Source organism: Mustela nigripes, chromosome 7, assembly GCF_022355385.1.
Source record: "Mustela nigripes isolate SB6536 chromosome 7, MUSNIG.SB6536, whole genome shotgun sequence".
NCBI lineage: Eukaryota > Metazoa > Chordata > Mammalia > Carnivora > Mustelidae > Mustela > Mustela nigripes.
This window is the reverse complement of record NC_081563.1, coordinates 80,733,014-80,757,774: the sequence shown is the minus strand read 5'-3', so window position 1 is coordinate 80,757,774 and position 24,761 is coordinate 80,733,014. Positions and strand designations below refer to the sequence as shown.

Genomic DNA, 24,761 nt, shown 5'->3' with positions numbered 1-24,761 from the left:
TTGCTCTAATAAGCCCAACACATAACAATAAACATAGTACTTGTTAGCCCCTAACACAAAAGTCCAAGAAAATTTTCAGGCAAAGCCTCTCGTAGCAGGAATGGCTGCTGAATCTTCTAAGGAATTCCTCAGTCTTTGTCAATTTAGAACAGGGCTAGGCCAGTTTCTTTTTCTCTAACTGCCAAAGAAACTCCCCTTCCGGTCCCCGTCCCTACCCTAATGAGGAATGCTCAGCAGGACCCTCCTTGGCAGGGCTCACTGGATGCTGGTTTACTGTCAGTAGAAACAGAAGCTCATTTAACTATTCGAGGTTTCCGAAGTGCATCCTGGGAATGCTCAGAGTCCTTGTTGATTCCTTTTATGATGGACCTAGAAATCTGGAACTTGAAGAAAGGGAGCAAGAGGGGGTGGTCATGAAGCAGGTGAGAACACAAGGGACAGAGAGAAAACATGACAATTTAGAATTGCCTCCTAGTTCTAGTTCTAGTTTTAGAAGCAAATTATCTGGGAAGATAATTTAGAAAACTGGAAAATTCTACCTACTTCTTCAGAGGGATATTTTTCTAATTAATATGTATAAAACATTTTATAGTCACAGAGGAAAGCCCACAAACCCCATGCACACTCATATGCAAACACACACAGAAACTGTGGGACACCAGGGTCTCCTGATTTAAGTTATAGCACAAGTTTCCTGCTACATCAGACATTTAAATTTGGAGGTAAACTTTAGTGAAACATATGAGATCTCAATGGTTGTAGAAGGCTACTTTTAGCCTAAGTTGGCTTTTAGCTCAATACAGAATAACACATCCAACTATAACCTCAATGCTATGGGCCCCATCAGAACAATGTAGTCATCATTTGGAACAAGATTTAAATATAAAGCTCTTATGTACTCTTAATACCTTAGATTTATCCCAATAGAAAACTGACAATAGAGTAGTTAGCAAAGCAGTTCTGATTAATGCCATAAGCAAATAATGAAAGAAATACAAATTTCACTTTTTGTATTTCAATTGTTTCATTAATCTAGCAGAAGTAGTCAGAATATTGGATGTTTAGGGAAGCTTAGTTTTAACAAGTATCTTTATTTGTCCCTGTCTGGAGATAGGAAATATAAAGAAAATTGTTAGTTTCTTAATATATCATAGCCTTTCTAAAGCTGTATGGAGTTGGATTTTTCTTCTAGGACAATTCATTTGCATTTGTTGCAAATATTTAAATGTTCCTTAGATACAGGGTAAGTCTAAACTGATAGGAACTATTCCATAGGAAAGAGCTTAGGTGTTCTTTAACAAAGTGAAGAGGGGAACTGAGGGATGCCTTTTTCCCTTTTAAATCCAAGAACTGAGTTGTGTTTATATGAGTAAGTGAGTTGGGTGTGAAGACCTTTGCCCCTGGTGTAATCAAGAAGGTTAAATGTTACTTGTTTATTTTAATTAAACATTTGTATTTATTTTCTTATAGAAAGGAAATAATTAGGTATGCATTAAGTAAATTATCCTCTTCACATTCTGCCAGTTTCTCAGGGAACCAAGATCAAACAGGATGGCCTTACAAAAAACGTTAGTCAAGTTGAAATCTTGTTTATAATATTGACCCCTGGTATATCTCTCATCTTTTTTGGTCATGAAATAATAATAAAAGAAAATATCATTTGTGTTAGGGTCCTCCAGAGAAACAGAGCCAATAGAGTGTGTGTGTGTGTGTGTGTGTGTGTATGTGTGTGTATACATATACCTACATACATATTTTACATATATATACATATAGTAATAGTACATACTATGAATATATACACATATTCTTTGCATATATATGCAAAAGTACACTTGGTATCTATAAATATGTATATGAAGATATATATGTATATATGTGCATCTATATGAATATATATAAAAGTATGAAGATATATATATAGAGAGAGAGAGATTGAGATTGAAATTAAGAAATTGGATCCATGATTATGATGGCTGACAAGTCTAAAATCTGCAGGGCAGGCCAGCAGGCTGGAGACCCAGAGTAGACTTAATGCTGCAATCTGCCTGAATGTGAAGGAGGTCAGGAGGCAGAATTCTCTCTTCCTCAGGAACCTCAGTTGTTTTCTCTTAAAGCCTTTAACTGATTAGATGAGGTCCACCCACATTATGGAAAGTATCTGCATTACTTGAAATCTCTTGACCTAAGTGTTAATCCCCTCTAAAAATATCTACAGTACCTAAAAATAGCAACATCTAGAATGGCGTTTCACCAAATATCTGGGTATTGTGGTCTAGCCAAGTTGACACATACAATTGAACATTACATAATGTAACATAGATCAGCCACAGTTCAGTTTAAAAAAGGTTAAAAAAATTAACCATTACAACAGTATCATCATCCTCATTAGTGTCAGCACCATCATCATTATTTACTGTGTGCCAGGTACTCTTTTAAGTACTTTACACGTATTAACTCATTGGATCCTTCGACACAGCCATATCAGATACATACTCCTACTATAGCCGTTTTATAAATGATAGAATTGCATTGAGGTCAACTCACATGCCCCCAGCTCTATAGCTTACCTAATTTCAAGTAGACAAGTATACTTGTCTACTTTGCCTATGAAATTTCCTTGAAAACAGGGCTGGTACTATTCTTTTTTCTTCTCCCTCCTGGCCTTTCCAACCTGAACATCACTGATTTTTATGCCTGTCCATCATGGAATTCATTGTACTTTTCTCCTCTTTTCTTCCTGAATATAAATAATCATTCTAGAATGTTACTTTTTGGGTTTAGGAATGCATCAAATAGTCACAGATGTCCTGTATTAAACCTGAGCGTCTGAGGACAGTGTTGGCAAGGGATGATGCCACAGATATACCCAGCTTGGACTGGGGTCTGGACTGAGGTCAGAGAATGCAGGCAATAATTACTGAAAGCAGAAACTTCTTCTTAATGAAGGTCATTAGTACTTTAAAGAGTGTTCACCTTTCCAACAAGTGTGTTCACACTTCACTAGTCCAGTAATTTCTCACTGGGACCAGCATCTTCAAACCAAATGAATGCACCCTAATCCTTTCTTCCTTCCTAGGGACTTCTGAGTTTGAAGTTGGACTTTGTTCCTGAATATTGTATAACTTCTTCTTCTTCTTTTTTTTTTTTTTTAAAGATTTTATTTATTTAGTTGACAGACAAGAGATTACAAGCGGGCAGAGAAGCAGGCAGAGAGAGGGGAGGAACCAGGCTCCCCGCTGAGCAGAGAGCCCGATGCGGGGCTCGATCCCGGGACTCTGAGATCATGACCTGAGCCGAAGGCAGCGGCTTAACCCATGAGCCACCCAGGCGCCCCAATATAACTTCTTACTGTCCTAAAAAAATTAGAAGATGAAGTTACAAGCTGTAAACTGCAATAGCACACAGTCCCAAATGGCATTTCCTCCTGTCTGTGTAGGAATGTATATGGATTTGACAGATAAAAAGAATGCCCTTTTTCTATAATCCTCCTGTAGCTTCATGGACATGTCCCTGAAACTCAGCTGGCTTGCTTGTCCCTGCAGTTCCTGGGTGGTCTGATGAGGGTAAAACCCATCATCAAAGCACGCCAGGTGCTGACATTCAGCTTATGAAGCTGTCAGGAAAAGATCCTCTCGATTTCTTGGAATTCCTGCCCGCACAGCACCACCAGGCCATAATAGCCCCCGGTGCCTCAGGTGAGGGATTAGCTGAGCATCGTGTGGCCAGCTCTCATTAATCCTTCCGTACCAGCAAACCTAGATCCTCTAATTACTAGCCAGCTAATACCCAATTCCGTTTCTCCGAGGGCTGTAGTCTCTGAGGGACAGAGGAAGGAGCAGAATGGGGGAAAAGAAACAAAAATGAAAAACACGTGAATGTTGGGTTATATTTATTTTTCCTGTTAAGCATCTTGGAAAATTCCCTCTCTCTCTCTCTGTCTCGCTCGCTCTCACCATGGATACCTACCTACCTACCTACCTACCTGAGTACATTCCTGCTTACCTACCTACTAAGCTGCAAGATCAACCAATTAGTTTGGGAGGTTTTCCTCTTCTGATTTTGGAATGTAAATAATGGAGGGGTTTGGGTTTTGTTTGAATCCATATTCTTCCCACCTCCTTCCATTTCTTTTGCTTCTGTTGACTGATGTATCATGCAGCTCCTGTGATTGAGGGTGCTTGCTGGGGTCACTTACCAGGAAGCATGTTTATTTGCAGCTGGGCTGCATCAAGCAGAGGTTCTCACTTCCTCCTTGAAAGTTCGTCCGTTCTCCCCTAACATTCTTAAGTGGAATAGAAAATACTGAAGTGGTTTCAAATTGAGGTGTATTCAGAATGGAGAAGTGGTGTTAGAATTTTAGGACAAACCATAGGCCTTTGGATATGGGCCTATTTGTAGAGTCCTGAAATACTCATGATGGGACTAAGGTCTCAGGAAGTTCTCTGTTGTCATATGGAACATAAGATCATCACACACCCCTGGCAGATGGTCTGCCATCTCTGGGAATATTTGAACTTTTCAGTCTCTTTCTTTCCAAACTATACCCCTAGCGTGGTGAGAGTATGTCCTCTCAGTAAGGTTCATGGTACTTTTTTATTCTCAGTACTTCATTATTTTAAAGAGGTCCCATAAAGACAATAACTGTTTTCTGCTCCCCCGTTTGAGTTATAAATTACTCATTAACTATTTGTACAGTGAGTGAATGAATGATGACCCCAGATAACATTTCTGGCTAAGCAGAGTAAGAAGTTCTTCAGAAAGGAATACAGCGAGTATTACCCAATATGTAAAGGTCTGGGATAACAGATAATTTCATGTCACAGTGGCAGTTTATTGGTGGTGACAGTCCATGTGAACACTGTGTCAAGAGAAATTCCAGCTTGTCTCCATGACTGAGGATAAAGGGAGGCCACACAAAGGGACACCTGGGTGGCTCAGTCAGTTAAGCATCTGCCCTTGGTTCAGGTCATGATCCCAAGCTGCTGGGATCGAGTTCTGCATCAGGATCCTTGCTCCGTGAGGAGCCTGCTTCTCCCTCTGCCTGCCACTCCCCCTGCTTCTACGCTCTCTCTCTCTCTCTCTCTCTGTGTCTCTCATTCTGACAATTAAAATCCTTTAAAAAGTACAGGGGGGCAGTTAATCCAGCTTCTGCTAGGAGAAGCCAGGCTTCCCAGAGAATGTCTCAGAGAAAGTTACATGGAACAGGGGTGTTTCGCAGACTCCTAAAACTTCTCCCTTCTTAACTGCCTGTCAGTAAAAGACCCTCAAAGAAGACATGGCTTCCAGAGAAGAGAACACGAAAAGGACAAACAGAACGCTAAGAATAAGTCAGTTGGATGCACTTAAACTGAACAAGGCCCTGGAGCAGCTAGTTTGGGTCCAGTTTTCTCAGTGCTTTTATCGATGTAAGCCAGGGCTGTTAGCCCACTCTGAACCAGAGGTAAAAGCATTCTTGTGGGAATTCACCAGCTACTCTAAAAATGCCACCGTGGGACAATCCATTTTGAATATTCGGTACAAAAATGATTTTTCCCCAAAGCTGAGGTACCAGCCACCAAGTAAGAATCAGAAGCTGTGGTATGCTGTGTGTACGATTGGTGGGATGTGGCTGGAAGAGTGCTGCTATGACCTCTTACGAAACCATCATTTGGCATCATTTGGGAAAGCCAGGCAGTGTATGAATATCATGGTTGGACTTTTTAAATTGGGTGGGCTGATTAATTTCCTGATTTTCCTTCAGAGGGGCAAGTTTGCAACTTTGACAGAACCTCTCCTAGGCATTCATTCTGTATTTTGCAAGCCCCAGTATTTGAATAAGGAACTTCTCTGACATGATTTTGCTGAGTTTCTGATTTTCCTCTTACCACTTATTTTTTTTTAAAGATTTTATTTATTTATTTGAGAGAGAATGAGAGAGAGAGCATGAGAAGGGAGAAGGTCAAAGGGAGAAGCAGACTCCCCATGGAGCTGGGAGCCCGGAGCGGGACTTGATCCCGGGACTCCAGGATCATGACCTGAGCTGAAGGCAGTTGCTTAACCAACTGAGCTACTGATGCTCCCCTCTCTTACCACTTATTCATATCCAGAAATTGATAAGTTGTCTTCATGGTGTATTCGTCTAACTAGTGCTCCTAATAGTGACAACACGTTATCCACCAGAGGCAGTGTTCTCTGTGTGGAGAGTGGCCCACCATGCCTCAAACCATAGGATGTGAGCATATCTTCTCTTATTACTGCGTTAAAACTAGTCTCTTATTTGACATGTACTTTACTTGTCCTAAGTGTGGCACAGAGGTACACAGTGTGCAGCCGCTGAAACCAGGAGCTGAGATGTCAGAAGTGAATTATCTTTAGAAACTAAGATTGTTTCTCTGAGGAAAACTATTATGTTCAAGTCCTTAATATTAGTCATCCTGCGCATACTGTTCAGGTGTCTTTTATGAGGGGATGTGCTTCTCAGCCACTGTCTTCTGTTCCTTTCCAAGCATGACAAAATTCTAATCATTAGAAACCACATGATTCTGAATATATTATGTAAACAATGAAAAAAAAAAGAATGAGCTCTGTTTACAGCAGTTGCTCTTTAAAAAAAAAAGGCCACACATATGGGAGGTGACAGTGGACATTGGCCATTCCCTTGCTAAAGCTAAACATTAGGAAGCCTCCTTTTTTCAAACATAAAGGTGCCGGAGTGTGAAGAGGCATGTGAAGAGATGCCTTTTGTCTCCTCCTGAATCTAGGACTAATTGGGAAATAGGACACAAGTGACAGTCACATGTAAGTCAAAATCTCAGCTGGTCAAGTGGATTATAGAGGGTGGCCTTCAATCTCTGTTTCTTCTCCCAGAAGTCAACATTCCAGTCCCAGTGGTCTTGGAAAATACTGGAGCTTCTCCTGAGAGGCAGGCCCTACCTAGCTAAGCTTTCTACATGGCAGGAGAGCAGAAAAAAATGTAATGACATTATGGTGACAGAATGCTAACTACTCTTATGGTGGCAAGCACAGCCTAATGTATAGACTTGTCGAATCCATGTTTTACACCTGAAATTAATATAACATTCCAAGTACAGTATATCAACTGTAAATTTAAAAATGCACTATTGTCATAGAAAGAGCCAAAATAGCAGAGTGACTAAGGCATGTTGATCCTTCTCTCTTAAGCAGTGATAGGAAAATTCTCTCCAGCCCAGGGAGGGAGTCATGAGGGAGCAGGCTGAGTGAGGATAGAAGTGCTCTCTCATGACTGGCTCCTTCTCAGGAATGGAGTGCAAGCTTTTTCCTTTTGGGGGCAGATGAGAAGAGGGAATATATCATATCTATTCTAATACAAGTTGTCCAGAAAGTCTGCTTGGATCTGGCCTTTTGTTCTGTCTAGGTTCATTGCAGCCCTGACTGTTGGATTAAGGCCCGTGATACACTTTGCCCCATCGCCAGGGTAGAAGTCTGCAGGACATCCTTCTCTGTCCTTACCCTGTACCCCTACTTCCTGAGAGCTGATTTGCTTTGATTGTCTTTAGCTGCCTGTGAGGCACTTAAGGACACCTGTGTAGCACCTTTGTGGCCCTGTGTCACTATGTTGTTTTAGAGAATTGCCTTTGTAGTTCTTTATATGCTGGGTCACAGAGGAGTCTTCCCAGAAATTTCCAACTTCAGAACTTTGTGAAAACTCACATAAAATACTTACATTCTAAACCCGCAGAAGCCCTGTTGATAGGTTAGTGTCCAATGTCAAGCCATGGAACTGAAAGAGACCACATACTTGATCCAGACAGCGCTATCTCCACCACCATTGAGGGTATGAAGGAGCTATGCTGGAAAGAAGCTTCAGGAGTCCAACTTTTAATGGGCAAAGGTTCAGTTCTTCACCCACTCTCTTTTATACAGGGTCCCTTTCATTTCCTTGTGCTGTTGTTCTAAACCCATCTACGGGGGTTCCTGGCTGCCCAAGAGATGCTGGTGCTGCCTCCCCAGGCTGGAAGCACACAGTGGGTGTTTGTGCTGAGGAAGTCACAGGACCCAGGGAAGGTAGTACTGCTCAGCCGGGGTTGGTACTAGAGCTGAAGTCCACTTCTCTCCTGGGACCGTCTTATTATTAAATACCTCCAGCTATCTTTAGTTATCTTTTCCACCAGCTATCAGATCTTGTGTTTGAGAGTCTTCCAGATGCTTAACCTAAAAACCACCACCTCTAGTTTAAGCTTGTTACTTTTTTGCTAGGTCCTCAAACTCATTTCAAGCCTTTACTATTCTGAATGTTGTATTTTTCTGAAAAAGATCTCAGGTGAAATGCATCACTAATTGCATAGAGCTCAGAATTTCTGTACCACCTTCTTCATTTCATTATGCTCCTTTCTGGAAAGATAAATCTCTTTTAATTATGAACATACATTTATTTATTATCTGACATGCAAATCTAGTTTTCCTTTCAGTGAAATTAGTTCATTGCAATGCAACTTCTGGGAGCTTATTTAACATCAATTAAAAAACTCCACATTATTGAAACTGTACATTAGGATCAGGAATAAAACAAGATCTATGAGCACTGTGGAAAAGTTAATTGGAAAATATGATTAACTATGAAGTCCACAGGGTCCTATGGAGAATGCTGACCTTGCTGCCTCTCTGTGTAGCCTTTTAAACTCTTGGAGTTACATTCTCAGATCCTAAGAGCATGGAACTAACATCAAAGAGCATTTTGTACCTGTCAGACACAGATTAATGCAAGATGCTGTCCCTGCCCACCTAGTTCCTGCAGGGTAGCTGGGCAGGTAGACAGTTTGTAAGGTGACGTAGGGTTCCAGTACAGCACTGCCCCAAGCAAGAAGAGTCAGCAGGGTTTGCCAGTGGGGCTGTGGGAGAGGCCACTGACACAGGGGACAGCTGTGGAGCAGAACAGTTCTCCTGGTGGTGGCTGTTACTTACCCCACATAACTGGAGGGTGCTCTACTTCCAAATCATGGTTTGTTTTTTTTTTAAATCAGCATAAAATCTGGAATGAAGAGAAGTATCTTCTGAAATGCTCTCTCACCATGAGAAAAATAAGTAGAGTGAGCTGTTTCATCTGTACACTGATTGTAGTGCTAAATTAGGAAAGATAAATGAACCTCATCTCTATCATTACCAGGACTGTGCTTTTGTATATCTTGTTCTTTGGGGTCCCCATGGACTGAAGAGAGCACATGGCAAACCTTGCAATACAAATTATTTATACTTATGTTTATATAAATGAAACAACAACAGAATTATCCCAGTGATCTTTAACCAGTACTCCATGACTAATGGTGATTTGAAGTACTCATTGAAGTGAAAAAGGAAAAGAATCCAACAGTGCTCTTCTAACACCTGATCGCCTCTTCAAAGCTGGAGTCCTTCTCAGTTTGTACCCAGAAGGGTCCGCTCTGTTTCCTGGCCATATAGATCCCTGAAAAAGGAACTATTGCGTATGGCTTCTCTTGTTGGCCAGAGTCTGAGTGCTACATGAGGTCAGCATGTAGCTTGCTATTCTTAACATCTCAGCTAGTGCTGTGAGCTCAACAACTAGTCAATGGATATTACTCTTAGGTCCTGACTCTTCACACCCAGAGATAAGCTGACCAAAAATAATGAGATGGGAAGTATGCCATTATTTCTGTGTTATTATGTTGTTGATTTTGTTACAAAGCAAACTGATCCTAGGGTCATGATCCTAGGGTCATGATCCTAGGTCATGAAAATTGACCCTTCGTGATCCTAGGGTCATGAAAATTAATGCTTATTCTGTGTCTTAAAACTGTGAACCTTCTATGATGTTGTGAAGTTTAAAAAAGCCAAGACTCGGGGCACCTGGGTGGCTCAGTGGGTTAAAGCCCCTGTCTTTGGCTCAGGTCATGATCCCAGGGTCCTGGGATCCAGCCCTGCATTGGGCTCTCTGCTCAGCGGGGAGCCTGCTTCCTCCTCTCTCTGCCTACTTGTGATCTCTGTCTGTCAAATAAATAAATAAAATCTTAAAAAAAAAAAAAAAGCCAAGACTCACTCAGCAACTTCAAACTCTATTCTCTATGAATTTCAATTCTAAATCTTAAACTAGTGGTTGCTGGAACTTTAGTATTATAAAAGCTTAGGCAAGTAAGTCATCCCCAGAAGTGCTGTGGGAGCCATTATAAATGGACAGCTCTCAGGTCTCATTAAAGACACAGGGGAATGGAATATGTCCTTGGGAACCATACATTGGAAAGTACCTGTATCTGAGCTTGTGTTTTGAGGCTAACTTCCTGAGTCCTGGGGGCAAACAACCCGTCTGCAGCTAATGCTTTAAAAAAATATAAAAGCCATTAGGCTGGTCACCCCTGTCTCACAGATTTGCATAGTAGGTGCACGCATTAATCAACACTTTTGGACCCCTGTCACTTCTGCCTTTGATCAGAAGCCTGGTTTGTCCCAGAGTGCCAAACTGTAGGAGTTGAGTGAAAGAGAAAGAGGGAGAGAGAGGGAGGGTTGGGTGGAGAGGAGAGTAGCCTATCTCACCTACCAGACAGTCTTCTTCTCCCTTCTCAAAGCAAGTTCCTGGCACATTCAGATGGCTTCATGGTATCCATGGCTGGGGTCAGGGCTTAGTCTGCACTCTGTGACAGAGGGGACCAGCCTACAGTGATCACACTGAAGACCCAGCTGGCAGTGCAAGCTCAGGTCACCTATAACTTTGTACTTGCATCCCTGCAACATTGCCGGGCTCTTCCCGGGACCAGCTATTTGCTTAGTTCTGCTTGTCTGTCTTGTTAGATTGCAATCCTCAGAAAAGGAAGTATGACTTTTTATTTCACTTTCCATGTATAAACCTTCTCTTATCATTTCTTGGTGGGAAGTCATAGGGTCTGGGTAAACCAAGCTTATCCCCTTGACCTCACCTGTGCACTGAACACTCTTAGCTAGAGTCAACAGTTTCTTAAAGTTAAGAGAGATGCTAGTATGGTCTGTGGCAATCTCTATATAATCCAGAAAATACTTTATTTTAATATCCCAGGATATTCTGCTTTCCTGAATTTGAAACATGAAAAGAAGTCAGATGTACATTTAAATAAAATAAAAATTCGAAATGGATGATAATGAATTTACCCCTGATTCTCCTTCACTGAACATGTCAAACTGTATTTTAAAATGAGGCTCATTCTCAGATATATGTTGGCACTGCAGCATTTTCATTTGTTTGGAAATACTGTTTTCAAGCTATTTTGGTTGTGAAATGTTATACTCAAAACGTATTTATTTTAACATTTTTGGATTTCTTTTTACTTTATTATAGTATGGACTTAAATCAAGTAAGAGCAATGCAATGTGATGTCAGAAAATGCTTTGTTCCAAGAGAGCATTTTTCTGTAAATAGATATGCTTTAAGGTAGTTTTTTCAGATGATTCGTATGAGAAGTCCTAGGGACAGAGAAACCAGTTATTTAAAAAAAAAAAAAATAACCGAGGTCAACATAAATTTAACATGAAACTATACTGAAAGAGGTAGATGGTCAGACTTCATGATGAAATGAAGGAATATATCCTTTTTTCTTCTTGAATGGAGTTGATCCACAGGCTTAATTGGTTGTGAGTTTTCTCTTATTTAATAAAGTTTTTACTGACATTTACCCATATCATTTCTTAAATCATAGCCTGAAATATATTAAACTGGTCTAAAATATTTTTTGTGCTTTTGTAAAAATTAGCTTTAATATACAGCATCTAATCCAAGTCCCAAAAGTTTGGTTTCTGTGGCATGTCTGTGATTTGTATATAGACACTGCTGTACCAGGTGTTTTGTGACCAGCATTCTTATAGTTAGAGGCTATGGCAACTCCAAGACAATTGATCTGAATGGACTCCACACTAATTTGACAGGTCCCTTCGAGCTGGGGTGATGCAATTCTTTGTTCAAATGAATTGAGGTTGGGGCCATCACAAACCACAGCAGTGGTATCACCTTACCCAACAAATTGCCAAGGCTTGCCTGTGCAACTGTAACTCACTTCCTGGCTTTTTTCTGTGTCTCCTGTTGAAGACTGAGCAGTAACAGCCTTATTTACCTGAAGCAAGACGCTAAAAAGAGTAACTCAACTTGGTTTATGTAGATACAGTTACTTAGCTTTTAAAGGAAGATTCTTTTATCATTGCTATCTTTCAAATTCCACCTGATACTGGTGAACAAAGTCCAGCCTGTTCTTGTTATATAAATATAATTAGGTGACGATGTTCTGTGAAGATGACCTATAAATACCAGCCTCTACTTGCAAATATTTATAGGACAAAGAGCCTTTGGAAACATATTCAAGGAAGGATCTCTGACTTCATGTCGTGCATATTAAAAAGACTTACATAATGCTGTTTAACTACCATTCTGAGGTTTTTGTGAAGTTATTTAGCCTTGAACTTTAATTTTCTTTCCCATATTAGTACATCTGTCCCACAATAGCTTTGTGGGCTCTGAAGCATGAAATAGCCTCCCACGTGCTCTGTGGTTTCTCAGTATACATTCATGGTTCTCTGATTAGGACACTTTAATATTTTTAAGGTTTAGAGCTCTGGAGGGGCACTGGGGCTGGATTGCTTCTGGCTCATTTGGAGTCCTTTGGAAAATTGTTTAATTATTTATCTCCTTCTAACTTTTGACTTTTAAGCAAGCATTGCCTTGTAAAAGTAGGAGCATGAGAAGTTAAGAGATGAGAGATGCAACTTTCACCTCCTTTCCTTCAAGGAGACAGGGTTCCACTATCAAGAGAATTCCAGTATCAACTTACACATCAGCTTATACCCTGAGCCTGTGTGAGACCATGGGAGCCGCTAGGAGATGTAGCAGAAATTAACCAGGGTTAGCAAATGGGCTGTGATGCTTTTGTTTAGATTACTTGGAGATGTACATTAGTGGGCAAAATTCTGATTGGTTTGACTTCAGAAATTTTATTTTTAATTGTTGATTTATTAATATGTGCAGAGGAAAGAAATCAAGTTCCTAGAAGGAGATCAGTTGGAAGCATTATTAAGTGTGTATGGTGTTTTTGAAGCAAGTTGTTGAGTAATAAAAGCATAGATCCTTTTTGATCCCCTGCAGCCCTGGAGACACATCAGGCTTGTCCCTTCATCCAGGTGCTATGTGTTGGAAGCACTTTGCACATCCAGTGGAGCCATCAGATTCAAAGTTGGGGTATGAGATAAAACTACACTTAATCAAAACTGTCCTTGAGATGCCTTACATCTCCCACAAAGAACAGTTGATACCTGTTTTAATGTAGCCAGTCCTCTGTTAATGTAAAAAATTAATAATGTGTGAAGTGGGTAGTTTGGCTAGAGATTTTGCTGTATGGAAACATATGTATCTTTAAATAATAGAAAGAGCTCAGAGTAGGAAAGCGAGAAGCATACCTGAAGGGGAGCAGCATGTCTCCGGCTCTGGCTGCAGATGCCCTTGGGCTTATGTCCTTCTTGTAGAGAGTGGCAGGTGGACTCAGAAGTGCGCTTTCCCTTCCTTTTGTGCTCTTATACCCGTGTGTTCACACTTTGCTGTCTTGCTCTCACTAGCTGTGTTTCTTCTCTAAGCATAAATACTGGGGGTCTGGTCTTATGCTTATTGGTCGATGTCATGACCATCAACTTGACCCCTGGCAAGTTACTCCATAAGACCTGAGGACTGTGAATCCTTGATTCTTATATCCTCAGCTCCTCATACAGTTGAACTGGCGCTCAATAAATGTTTATTGAATGTATGAATGACAACTTCATCTTCCTCTGAGCAGGCCCTGCAGATATATTTTTTTTAGGTTGTCTTTGTTTTTATTTTATTTTGTTTTAGTTTAGTTTAATTCCAGTGTAGCTAACATGCAGTGCTTTATTAGTTTTGGGTGTACAATATAGTGATTCATTGCCATACGTTATCTAGCCTTTGCGGATATTAATTAAACAGCTGCGTGGTTGCCTATTGCATAAAAGGGACATAAGCAGTTCTTGATCCATAGTTGTGAGACTTATTCCTTCATAACAAAGCAGCTCCCTGGGAACGGAAGCTCAGCTTAAGGGCCTTGGAATGATATATGCCATTTGCTGTGTGTCTTCTGTGTGCTAAGCTGATATCAGGGTCTGAGGTTTCCAGTCCTGTTCTGTGTGTGCCCTCCACAATGCCTTCCTCCACCTGTGCTTGGCCTCTGAGCTGCTCAGCCTGCCAGGACAGCCTCACACACTGGGCCCCTGAAGAAGCAGAGAAAAGAAAGCTGAACGTAGGGGAAAGCTGGGATTTTAGCATGCTGTCTTTCTTCATTTTTCCTTGTCTTTTCATCTGCCCAAGACTAAATGTAGGGCATCCATTCTTTAAACGGTGGTTGAATACCGACTATGTACTGGATGCCATGGTCTGTCAAGAACACAGCACATGAATGTGTGGTCCTGGACCTCAAGGAGATGCAAAGCAACAGACATAAACTCCTAGATGGTGCTCTGGGCTAGTGAGAATCACTCCTTGGAATGGTTTGTGTTTACCTAAATTAATAAACATAATTTGTAGGAAAATATTCTCATTGAGCTTGAAAAGAAATAGAGATTGGTCACCTGTGCCAAGCCAGAAGTAAATTTGAATCAATGTGAGCACAAAAGGAAAGAAAATCTGTAATAACAATAATATTAATAATAAAAGCCTTAGTCATTTGCTTCAATGGTTTAGTTCTAAAATAGAAATTCTCTTTTAGAGTCTGTGGACGTGGGAAAACTAAGTTGATGAAGTAGCGTTTTGGGTTTTATATATCAGTTTAATAGTTTCTAAATCTGAAACATAGCATGTGATAGAGTGACCTTCTGATGTTGCTATTTTTGCCAGATTAATATGAAATGTACAGCAATAAGCAAATGTAAAGTGAAGTTTGAATTTGTTACATAATATGGCAGACCGAGGAATGGTGATAGTAATTAAAGAAGGATATTCACTACTTCACCTTCCTGTTAGTGATAGTCTTCTTACATATCCCAAACCTAAATGAAAAGCTCAGGAATTCAGCTCTTATTTTGCGAGTACTAACATCATTAGACGTAAACTATAGATCATAGCAGTATCAATTAAGAGCTATAATAGAGAATGCAAGTTGGGATGTGAGTAGGAAGCTTGATTTCTTTGGGAACACCAGGAAAGCAACTCAAAGGAAATGTTACCCAAATAGAACCTTGAAGAATATTTAAGATTTGTGCTAGCTGAAGGTGGAGGAATTGTATTGTTTTCTGTATGTGTTGTGTGTTGTGTTTGTGTGTGTATGTGTTTTCTTTCCAAAAATCTTAAGTCCCTGAGGCATGTCTTATGGGGAAAAACAAACATCTTCAATCCCCTGTCCAGTGTAGGGCACAAAAGTTTTTTCAGTGGTACTTGTAAGAGGAAGGACAGGATAGGGAAGCTCAAGGGGAAAATGTTACAACAAACCTACAGAGAATACCTTGAATTGGGTTGGTATCTGATCTTCTTCTTATGAGGGTCATATCTAGCAAGGTGATTCATAGATAAGCTCACTCCCTACATTAAGCTATCTGCTGTAATTCTCTCTTGCCCATCCCATAGTCCAAAACCAGAGATGTTTCTTAAAGCAGGACTTGGTTACCCTTTATATGTAGGTTTAATAATTTAGTTCTTTAATGTGGTTTAATTGTAACTGTAAGAAGTGCAGCATTAAAACTGAATCTGTAGTATAATTTTATAGAGGCAAAAAACACATTTAATATGCTTAGTACATGCATAGTGGGGTAGATCATAGCATGTTCTCTCCCCTCACCACACTTTTTTTTAAGGTCCACAAATATCAGAAATGAAGGATGCAGAAATTTTCTATTTTGGGAATATTTTTCCCAAAGCAAAATTGAGTTTTTATTGCCAAAGAATGATAGACCAAGTCCTTTAAAATATCTGATTCGATGAATTAGACCATCAGCTTTATAGATACGCTCATATGCTGTAGAACAACTATTGTCACTATGTGCTTTATCTCTCTTTTTTTTAAAAGATTTTATTTATTTATTTGACAGAGAGGGATTACAAGTAGGCAGAGAGACAGGCAGAGAGAAAGGGGGAAGCAGGCTCCCCGCTCAGCAGAGAGCCCGATGCGGGGCTCAATCCCAGGACCCTGAGATCATGACCCGAGCCCAAGGCAGAGGCTTAATTCACTGAGCCACCCAGGCGTCCCGCTTTATCTCTTTTGAATGAGTTCATTGGACTTCACTTTCCACCCAACTACTATTCAGAAATTCCTAGTCATCTTTAAATGTTCCTTTTGCAAAAATACAAATTAACTTCTAAGTTTATAGAACTTGTAATTGCAGCTCTTGAGAATACTTGGATAGAATGTGAAATAAAGTACTTACGGATTCTTAAGCCGAAAGCATATTTCTTTCCAGATACAACATACGCTTTTTAGCATTGAAAGCTTTTATCTAGAAATTGACAGTCTGTACTCTGGTAAGCATCACAAATGTTCAGACCAAAGTCTTTACCAACCCTTTGTGTGCACAGTCCCATAACTTGTTAAGGAGCCATTTAACTTTGAACAACTTGGCATTTGGTTCGAAGAGATGGCAACTGTAAGAAGATCCTGGTAGATCAAGGTTAAACAGAGCCCCGGTTTCATCTTATCTTCAGATTTCCCCTATATTGTCCTATCAAAAATGGAGCTAAGTTACTGTCATGCTTCCTGTGGAGGGAAGAAAAGTTTGCTTAAAACATACTGAATTTGGCATGATGGTTTAAAACTCTCCCAAGAGAGGGGTGATGGTGGAACTCTGTTCTTTTTAAAAGTTTCTAAAACATGAAACATTTATGAGGTTGATGCTCTGGATGGCTGTGTTGGGAGTAAATAGCACGTGCATGAATATTCTATATTACATTTGAGAAGCCTTTCAGGGACACCTGGCAGAGGGGTAGCTTGGCCTAGCTGAAAGCTCCCAACAGGCTGGGCTAAAAAATACCACCATTCCATGAGAAGTGGCCAAAGGACTAGAACTATGAAAAAGGCTTTTTTCATCCAGAGGTAGGAAAGACCTGAAGCATAAAGGAAAAAAGATGTTAACTAAGAACTTATAATGATTCTTAATTCTTAGCAACTGTGTTACCTTTTTCTTAATTGAGGTATAATTTGCATGCAGTGGAATGTTCAGTTACTAAATGTACCTTTCAATCAGTTATGATAAATGCAAAGGCTAAAGGCATCACCTCCATACTCCCTTCCAGTCAGTTTCCCTGGCTCCCAGAATCAAGCCTTGAACTTATTACCCACTCTAGAATTTTGTAGAAATGGGATGTATATATTTCTAGTTTCTGGCTTTTTTTTTCCTCAACATATTATTTTTGAAATTCATCAGTAGTATTGTCAGTGGTTCCTTTTCTCCTTGCAATTGTTGGGGAAAAAATACACTAAATAAAAAATTAAAAATACACTAAAAAAAGATACACTATATGAATGTATCACAGTAGGTTAATCCTTTGATGGGAATCTAGGTTATGTGTAGGTCTGGGTTATTATGAATTAAATAGCTATCAACATTGTAGTACAAAACTTTTTGTACATCTATTGTTTGACTTCCCTTGTATAAATAGCTAGGAGTGGAACTGGTAGGTTGTAGAGTAGATTGTGTTTAACTTAAAGAAACTGCAAGAGATTTCCAAAGCAACTTTACCATCTTATACTTGACCAACAATACTCAAGAATTTTCGTATTGCGTATTCCTCCTCAGCCAGTTGGTGATGGTCGTCTTTTTCATTTAATCATTTTAGTAGGTGACTGTTGGCATCTCGTTCTGGGTTTAATTTGCATTCCCCAAATGGAAATGATGTCAAACACTTTTCCATGCATGTATTGGCAATTTGCTTAAACGCCATTTGTGAAATGGCTCTCTTCAAGCATTTAGCCTATTTTATTGTGCTGTTATTGTTGTTTATTAGGTATCAGAGTGCTTGTTGTGTACTAGATAGAAGTCGCCTCTTAGATTGCATTGCAAATTTTCTCTCCCATTCTGTGGCTTACTTGTTTATTTTCTTGATGGTACTTTTTGATGCACATTTTTAATTGTGATGAAATCCAAGTTATCATTTATCATTTTTGTTCTTCTACATTTATTCATTTCTAAGAAAAATTTCTCCTCTGAGAAATCTTTGCCCACTTCACTTTCATGAATATATTGCTACACTTTATTACCATTTTACAACCTTTTTACTTTATTTTAATTTTTTAAACAATTTTTAAAAGATTTTATTTATTTATTTATTTGACAGAGATTGCAAGCAGGCAGAGAGGCAGGCAGAGAGAGAGGAAGGGAAGCAGGCTCCCTGCTGAGTAGAGAGCCCGATGTGGGGCTTAATTCCAGGACCCTAGGATCATGACCTGAGCTGAGGCTTTAACCCACTGAGCCACCCATTTTATTTTGAACTTTAGATTTACAGAAAAGTTGCAAAGATGGTGTATCAAGGGCCTATATACGCTTCACCCAGCTATCCCTGATGTTAACATTGTACAGTTCTCAAAACTAAGAAATTAACATCAATACAGTATATGGAGTATAGACTCTGTTCAGATATCATGAGTTTCTCCCTTAATGTCTTTGTCGAGGATCCAGTCCAGGATACCACGTTGCCTTTAGTTGTCAAGACTCCTTAGTATTCTCTGGTCTCTGAGAGTTCCTCAACCTTTACTTGTCTTTTATGACCTTGACACTTTGGAAGACTACTCCAGAGGTTTTGTAGAGTATCCCCCAATTTTATGTGTCTGACATTTTCTTCATGTTTAGACAGATTATGGATTACTTGGAAGAATGAATGGTAACAGAAGTGGTGTATTCTTTTCACCATTTCTAGTAACTTGTTTGTTGTAGCTTTTATGTTGGGTTCATAATTATCTCCTATTTTAATTTTGTGCCTTTTCTTTGAAGAAAAGCCTGCTGAGATTTTGACTGGCATTGTACTGAATCTCTTGATCAATTTGGGGAGAATTAACATCTTAACAATACTGAGTTTTTCAATGTGTGCATTTGTAATATATCTTTCTACTTATTTAGGTCTCCTCTGGTTTCTTTCAGCTGTGTTTAGAATTTTTAATATAAAGATCTTATATGATGGGGAACCTGGGTAGATCAGTTGGTTAAGTGTCTGCTTTTGGCTCAGGTCATGATCCTGGGGTCCTGAGATTGAGTCCCATATTGGGCTTCCTGCTCAGTACAGAGTCTGCTTCTTCCTCTCCTTTTGTCCCTCTCCCCTGCTTGTGCTCTCTCTTTTTTTTTTCTCACTTCTGCTTTCTCTCTCTAATAAATAAAATCTTTTTTAAATGAAGACCTTACATGACTTTGGTTAAATTTATTCTCATGTCCTAGATATTTTTGATACTTGTGTAAATAGTATTTTTAGCCTTTTTATTCCTAACACATTGACTTCATATGCTACAACATTGCTGAATTCATTTATCAGATCAAGTAGTTCTCTTGCAGATTTATTCTTTTTATATATATGTAACATGTCAGCACTGAATAAGGGGGGAGGGTTTGCTTTTTTTTTCAGTTTTAATGCCTTCTATTTCTCTTGCTTGTCTGATTGCTCTGGCTTGGACCTTCAGTAAAATGTTGAATAGAGGTGGTAAGAGTATACATAACACATTTCTTTCTCATTCCCAACCTTAGGAAAAAACATTCAATATTTCACTGTTGTGGTATGTGTTCTTAGCTATAGACTTTTCCTTTTTTGATGTCCATTATAGGCTGAGGAAGTTATTTTCTATTCTTAGTTTACGGAATGATTTTTACATAAGTGTGTACTGCATAAATGAGTTATATATTTAACATAAATGGTGTGTCAAATGCTTTCTCTGCATCTGCTGAAATGATCATATAAATTTTCCCCTTAATGTGTTAATATAATCAACTACATTAATTTATTTCCAGCCATTAATCCCTGGAATAAGCCCTACTTGATTATGGAATATTATCCTCTTTATATATTTCTAGGTGATTTAATATTTTGTTAAAGGTTTTATTTTCCTTTACATTGCTGTTCATGAGAGATTTTGGTCTGTAACTTTCTTAGCATGTGTTTAGTTTTGTTTTTTTTTTTTTAAAGATTTTATTTATTTATTTGACTGACAGAGATCACAAGTAGGCAGAGAGAGAGGGGGAAGCAGGCTTCCTGCTGAGCAGAGAGCCCAGTGCGGGCCTTGATCCCAGGACCTGGGATCATGACCTGAGCCAAAAGCAGCGGCTTTAACCCACTGAGCCACCCAGGTGCCCTGTGTGTTTAGTTTTGATACCAGGATTATAATGACTTCACAGGATGAGTTGGGAAGTATTCTTTCCTTTGTATTCTAAAAGATAGTGTATGATTGATATTATCTCTTTTATTAATTCTTGGAAAAGTTTAACATGGATACATTTAGTTCTGGAGTTTTCTTTTAGAAAACTGTTTAATTATAAATTCATTTCTTTAACAGTTGTAGAGTTCTTTATTTTTTATTTATTTTTTCTTATTAAATTTCTTTCTTTTTTTAAAGTTAACATTAATGTATTATTTGTTTTAAGGGTACAGGCCTGTAATTTATCAGTCTTACACAATTCACAGTACTCATCATAGCACATACCCTCCCCAGTGTCCATCCCCAGCCACCCCAGCCCTCCCAGCCCTCTCTATTCTACAAACCCTCAGTTTGTTTCCTTAAATTAAGAGTCTCTTATGGTTTGTCTTCCTGTCTGGTTTCATCTTGTTTCATTTTCCCCTCTCTTATCCTATGATCCTCTCTCTTGTTTCTCAAATTATTCGTATCAGTGAGATCATATCATAATAGTCTTTCTCTGACTTATTTCACTTAGCATATTACCCTCTAATTCCATCCATGTTGCAAATGGCAAGATTTCATTTATTTTGATGGCTGCATGGTATTCCATTACACACACACACACACACACACACACACACACACACACCACTTCTTCTTTATCCATTCATCTGTTGATGGACATCTAGGTTCTTTCCATAGTTTGGCTATTGTGGACATTGCTGCTATAAACATTGGAGCACACGTGTCCCTTCAGAGCACTACATTGTTTTATTGGAGTAAATACCCAGTAGTGCAATTGCTGGTTCATAGGTTAGCTCTATTTTTAACTTTATGAGGAACCTCCAACTTTCTAGAGTGACTGCACCAGCTTGCATTCCCACCAACAGTGTAGGAGGGTTCCCCTTTCTCCACATCCTCCAACATCTGTCAATTCCTGACTTGTTAATTTTAGCCATTCTGACTTGTGTGAGGTGGTATCTCACTGTGGTTTTGATTTGTATTTCCCTGATGCCAAGTGATGTGGGGCACTTTTTAATGTGTCTGTTGGCCATTTAGATGTCTTCTTTGCAGAAATGTCTGTTCATGTCTTCTGCCCACTTGATTGGATTATTTGTTCTTTAGGTGTTCAGTCTGATAAGTTCTTTATAGATTTTGGATACTAACCCTTTACCTGATATGTCACTTGCAAATATCTTCTCCCATTATGTCAGTTGTCTTTTGGTTTTGTTGACTTTCCTTTGCTATGCAAAGGCTTTTTATCTTGATGAAGTCCCAATAGTTCATTTTTGCCCTTGCTTCCCTTGCCTTTAGCGATGTTTCTAAGAAGTTGCTGTGGCTGAGGTGGAAGAGGTTGCTGCCTGTGTTCTCCTCAAGGATTTTGATGGATTCCTGTCTCACATTGAGGTCTTTCATCCATTTTGAGTCTTTTTGTGTGCGGTGTAAAGAAATGGTCCAGTTTCATTCTTTTGCATGTGGCTGTCCAGTTTTCCCAACATCTTTTGTTGAAGAGACTATCTTTTTTCCACTGGACATTCTCTCTTGCTTTGTCAAAGATTAGTTGACCATAGAATTGGGGGCCCATTTCTGGGCTCTCTGTTCTGTTCAAGTGATCTATGTATCTGTTTTTGTGCCAGTACCATACTGTTTTGATGATTACAGCTTTGTAATAGAGCTTGAAGTCCGGAATTGTAATGCCACCAGCTTTGGTTTTCTTTTTCAATATTCCTCTGGCTATTTGGGTTCTTCTCTAGTTCCATCCAAATTTTAGGATTATTTGTTCCATTTCTTTGAAAAAAGTTGATGGTGTTTTGATAGGGATTGCAGTAAATCTGTGGATTGCACTAGGTAGCACAAACATTTTCATAATATTTTTGTCTTCCAATCTATGAGCATAGAAAGTTTTTCCATTTCTTTTTGTGTTCCTCAGTTTCTTTCATGAGTATTTTATAATTTTCTGAGTACAGATTCTTTGCCTCTTTGCTTAGATCTGTACCTAGGTATCTTAAGGTTTTGGGTTCAATTGTAAATAAGATCAACTCTTTAATTTCTCTTTGTTCTGTCCTGTTGTTGGTGTATAGAAATGCAACTGACTTCTGTACATTGATTTTATATATTGACACTTTACTGAATTCCTGCTTGAGTTCTAGGAGTTTTGGGATAGAGTGTTTTGAGCTTTTCACCTAAGGTCAGGAACACAACGGGGAAGTCCACTGTCACCACTGCTGTTCAGCATAGTACTAGAAGTCTAGACTAGACTAGAAGTCTAGTCTACTGAGGCTAGTAGTTTCTAGCCTCAGTAATCAGACAACAAAAAGAAATAGAAGACATCCAAATTGGCAAAGAAGAAGTCAGACTCACTCTTTGCAGATGATCTGGTACTTTATGTGGAAAACGGTTATAGAGTTCTTTAGATTTTCTATCTCTTCTTGTGTCAGTTTTGGCAAGTTGTGTTTTTAAAGGAATCTATTTCATATACATTGTCAAATTTATTGGCTTAAAATTATTTATTATCCCCTCATTATGCTTTTAATTTTTGTATAATCTATAGTATGTCCACTGTTTTATTCTTAAACTTGATCATTTCTGTTTTGTTTTTTCCAAAATCTTGTTTAGTATTTCTAGGTGCTTATCAATTTTATCAGTCTTTTTAAAGAACCAGTTTTTGGCTTTGTTGATTTTTTTCTGTTTGTCAGTTTTCTGTTTCATTATTTTTTATTATTTTCTGTGTTCCACTTACTTTGGGTTTAATTTGGGGAATTCTATTACTTTTAACATTTGCTTAAAGGAATTACTATTAGTAAGGGAAAAATATTTATCAGTATGAAATCTTTTTAAATAAGGAATAATTGTTTTATAAAATATTGTCAGTAAATTGAACATTGATAGTAGTTTTTGAATATGAGTAAAGTTTGCCTGTTAGATCTAAAATGATCTGAACAGGCATAGCTGCTCTGGTCAAGGATTTGGTTTACTTGTAGGAGAAACCATTCCATACTCTACAACCCATTCTAGAATTGACAAAGAAATGCCTCCTGAAAGGTGGAGGGAGGGCATACAACAGATCTTCTTCACACAATTAAATTCATTCAAAACATGAAAATGATATGTCTAGTTTTAATTGATGTGTTCAGCTGTGGGCATTGAGGTGAGAAATATGGTAATTTTACTTAAGAGATTAGCATTAATAATTTTATGCTCTTGGATCTTCCATAAAAGAATTAGGTGCCCCAAATGTTTTTCATCCATGTCCTTAATGGGGGAAAACATTACATTGCAGGGAAATGGTTATATACTGCTACTGGGAATTAATTATTGTTGTCTATATTCATAAAAACAAGACAGTAACCTAATGTATATCATAAAGCAATAACAAATAATGATTAGGATTAATAGCACCTCTTGCTTTCCAAATCAGGAGAGCCAGGCATTTTCATACCCGATATGAAAATCACCTTTTCTGGGTGCCACTGGGGGATTTATTGGTTTTATGTAAAAGTGGTTTTAGATGACAAAGTAGGACTTAAGGTATCAAAGTTTAATCTTCATACTAAATTTTTTCTACTAAAGGTAGTATTTTTATTGCTGCTTTTAAAATAATTACCTTTGAAAATAAGACTTAAGTATATGTAAAGTTTGTCATTGGAAGCTGCTTCTATTAGGTTTTGGCTTGGTTTTGGTTTATCCTTCATACTGCACTTAAATACCACTTTAATGAGGTAGCTTGTAGGTTAGCAGTTCCTATGGCAGTCATGTAATGCTTATTTGTGTTATGTCTGTCCATGTCACCTCATAAATATTTGTTGTTAGAATGAATGAATGCAACAACCAAAGTTGTAAGATTGAGTTAAAGACTGGAGCAATTAATATTACCAACACTGGTGCCAGAACAGATGCTTTTATGATAGTGGCACCATTTTTGCAGGAGGCAGGAGGTGGAACATTATATATGTATGGTAATTCTGACCCCTAGTGTGTCTAAAGAATGAGGAATGGGGGTCAGGGTGATGTTTATTAGTAGACTTTTAAGGACATGAATTGTGATGTACAAGTGGTCTAATTTAAATAATTCCCAATTGTTTTAAATGCCCAAGATATTTCCAGGATATTTCAAGCTTTGGATTGATTGCTTTTTTCTTGTTGTCTCCAAAACAAGATGATAATGTTTCAAAAAATTTTCTTTATGACTTCTGAGTTATCAGTCTCATAATCAAAGGATATATAGCAATGTAATGGGCAAGCCAGAAAAAAAAAAAGCTCTAAGTTTTGTTTTGTAACTGCAATCAGAATATATTTTTCAGATAACAGGAGACAATTGCTTGGTTGAAGGAATAGCATATTTATTCCCTTTAGAAAACTACGCTGAAAGAGAAAATCTGTTTTTTTCTTTTCTTTCCCCCTTTTTTGTATCAGGATTGATTGTGCACTAGCATTATTACTATTCAATCCTATAAGAATTTGTTAGGATTTTTT

At 38.6% G+C, this 24,761-nt stretch overlaps 1 protein-coding gene and 1 pseudogene across 1 annotated transcript in view; both read left to right on the top strand.

Moving 5' to 3' along the window:
- Positions 1-24,761, top strand: part of AFF3 (ALF transcription elongation factor 3) — a 535,863-nt gene that overhangs the window by 162,468 nt on the left and 348,634 nt on the right. The window lies entirely within an intron of this gene.
- Positions 5,279-6,357, top strand: LOC132021624 (peroxisome biogenesis factor 2-like; annotated as a pseudogene).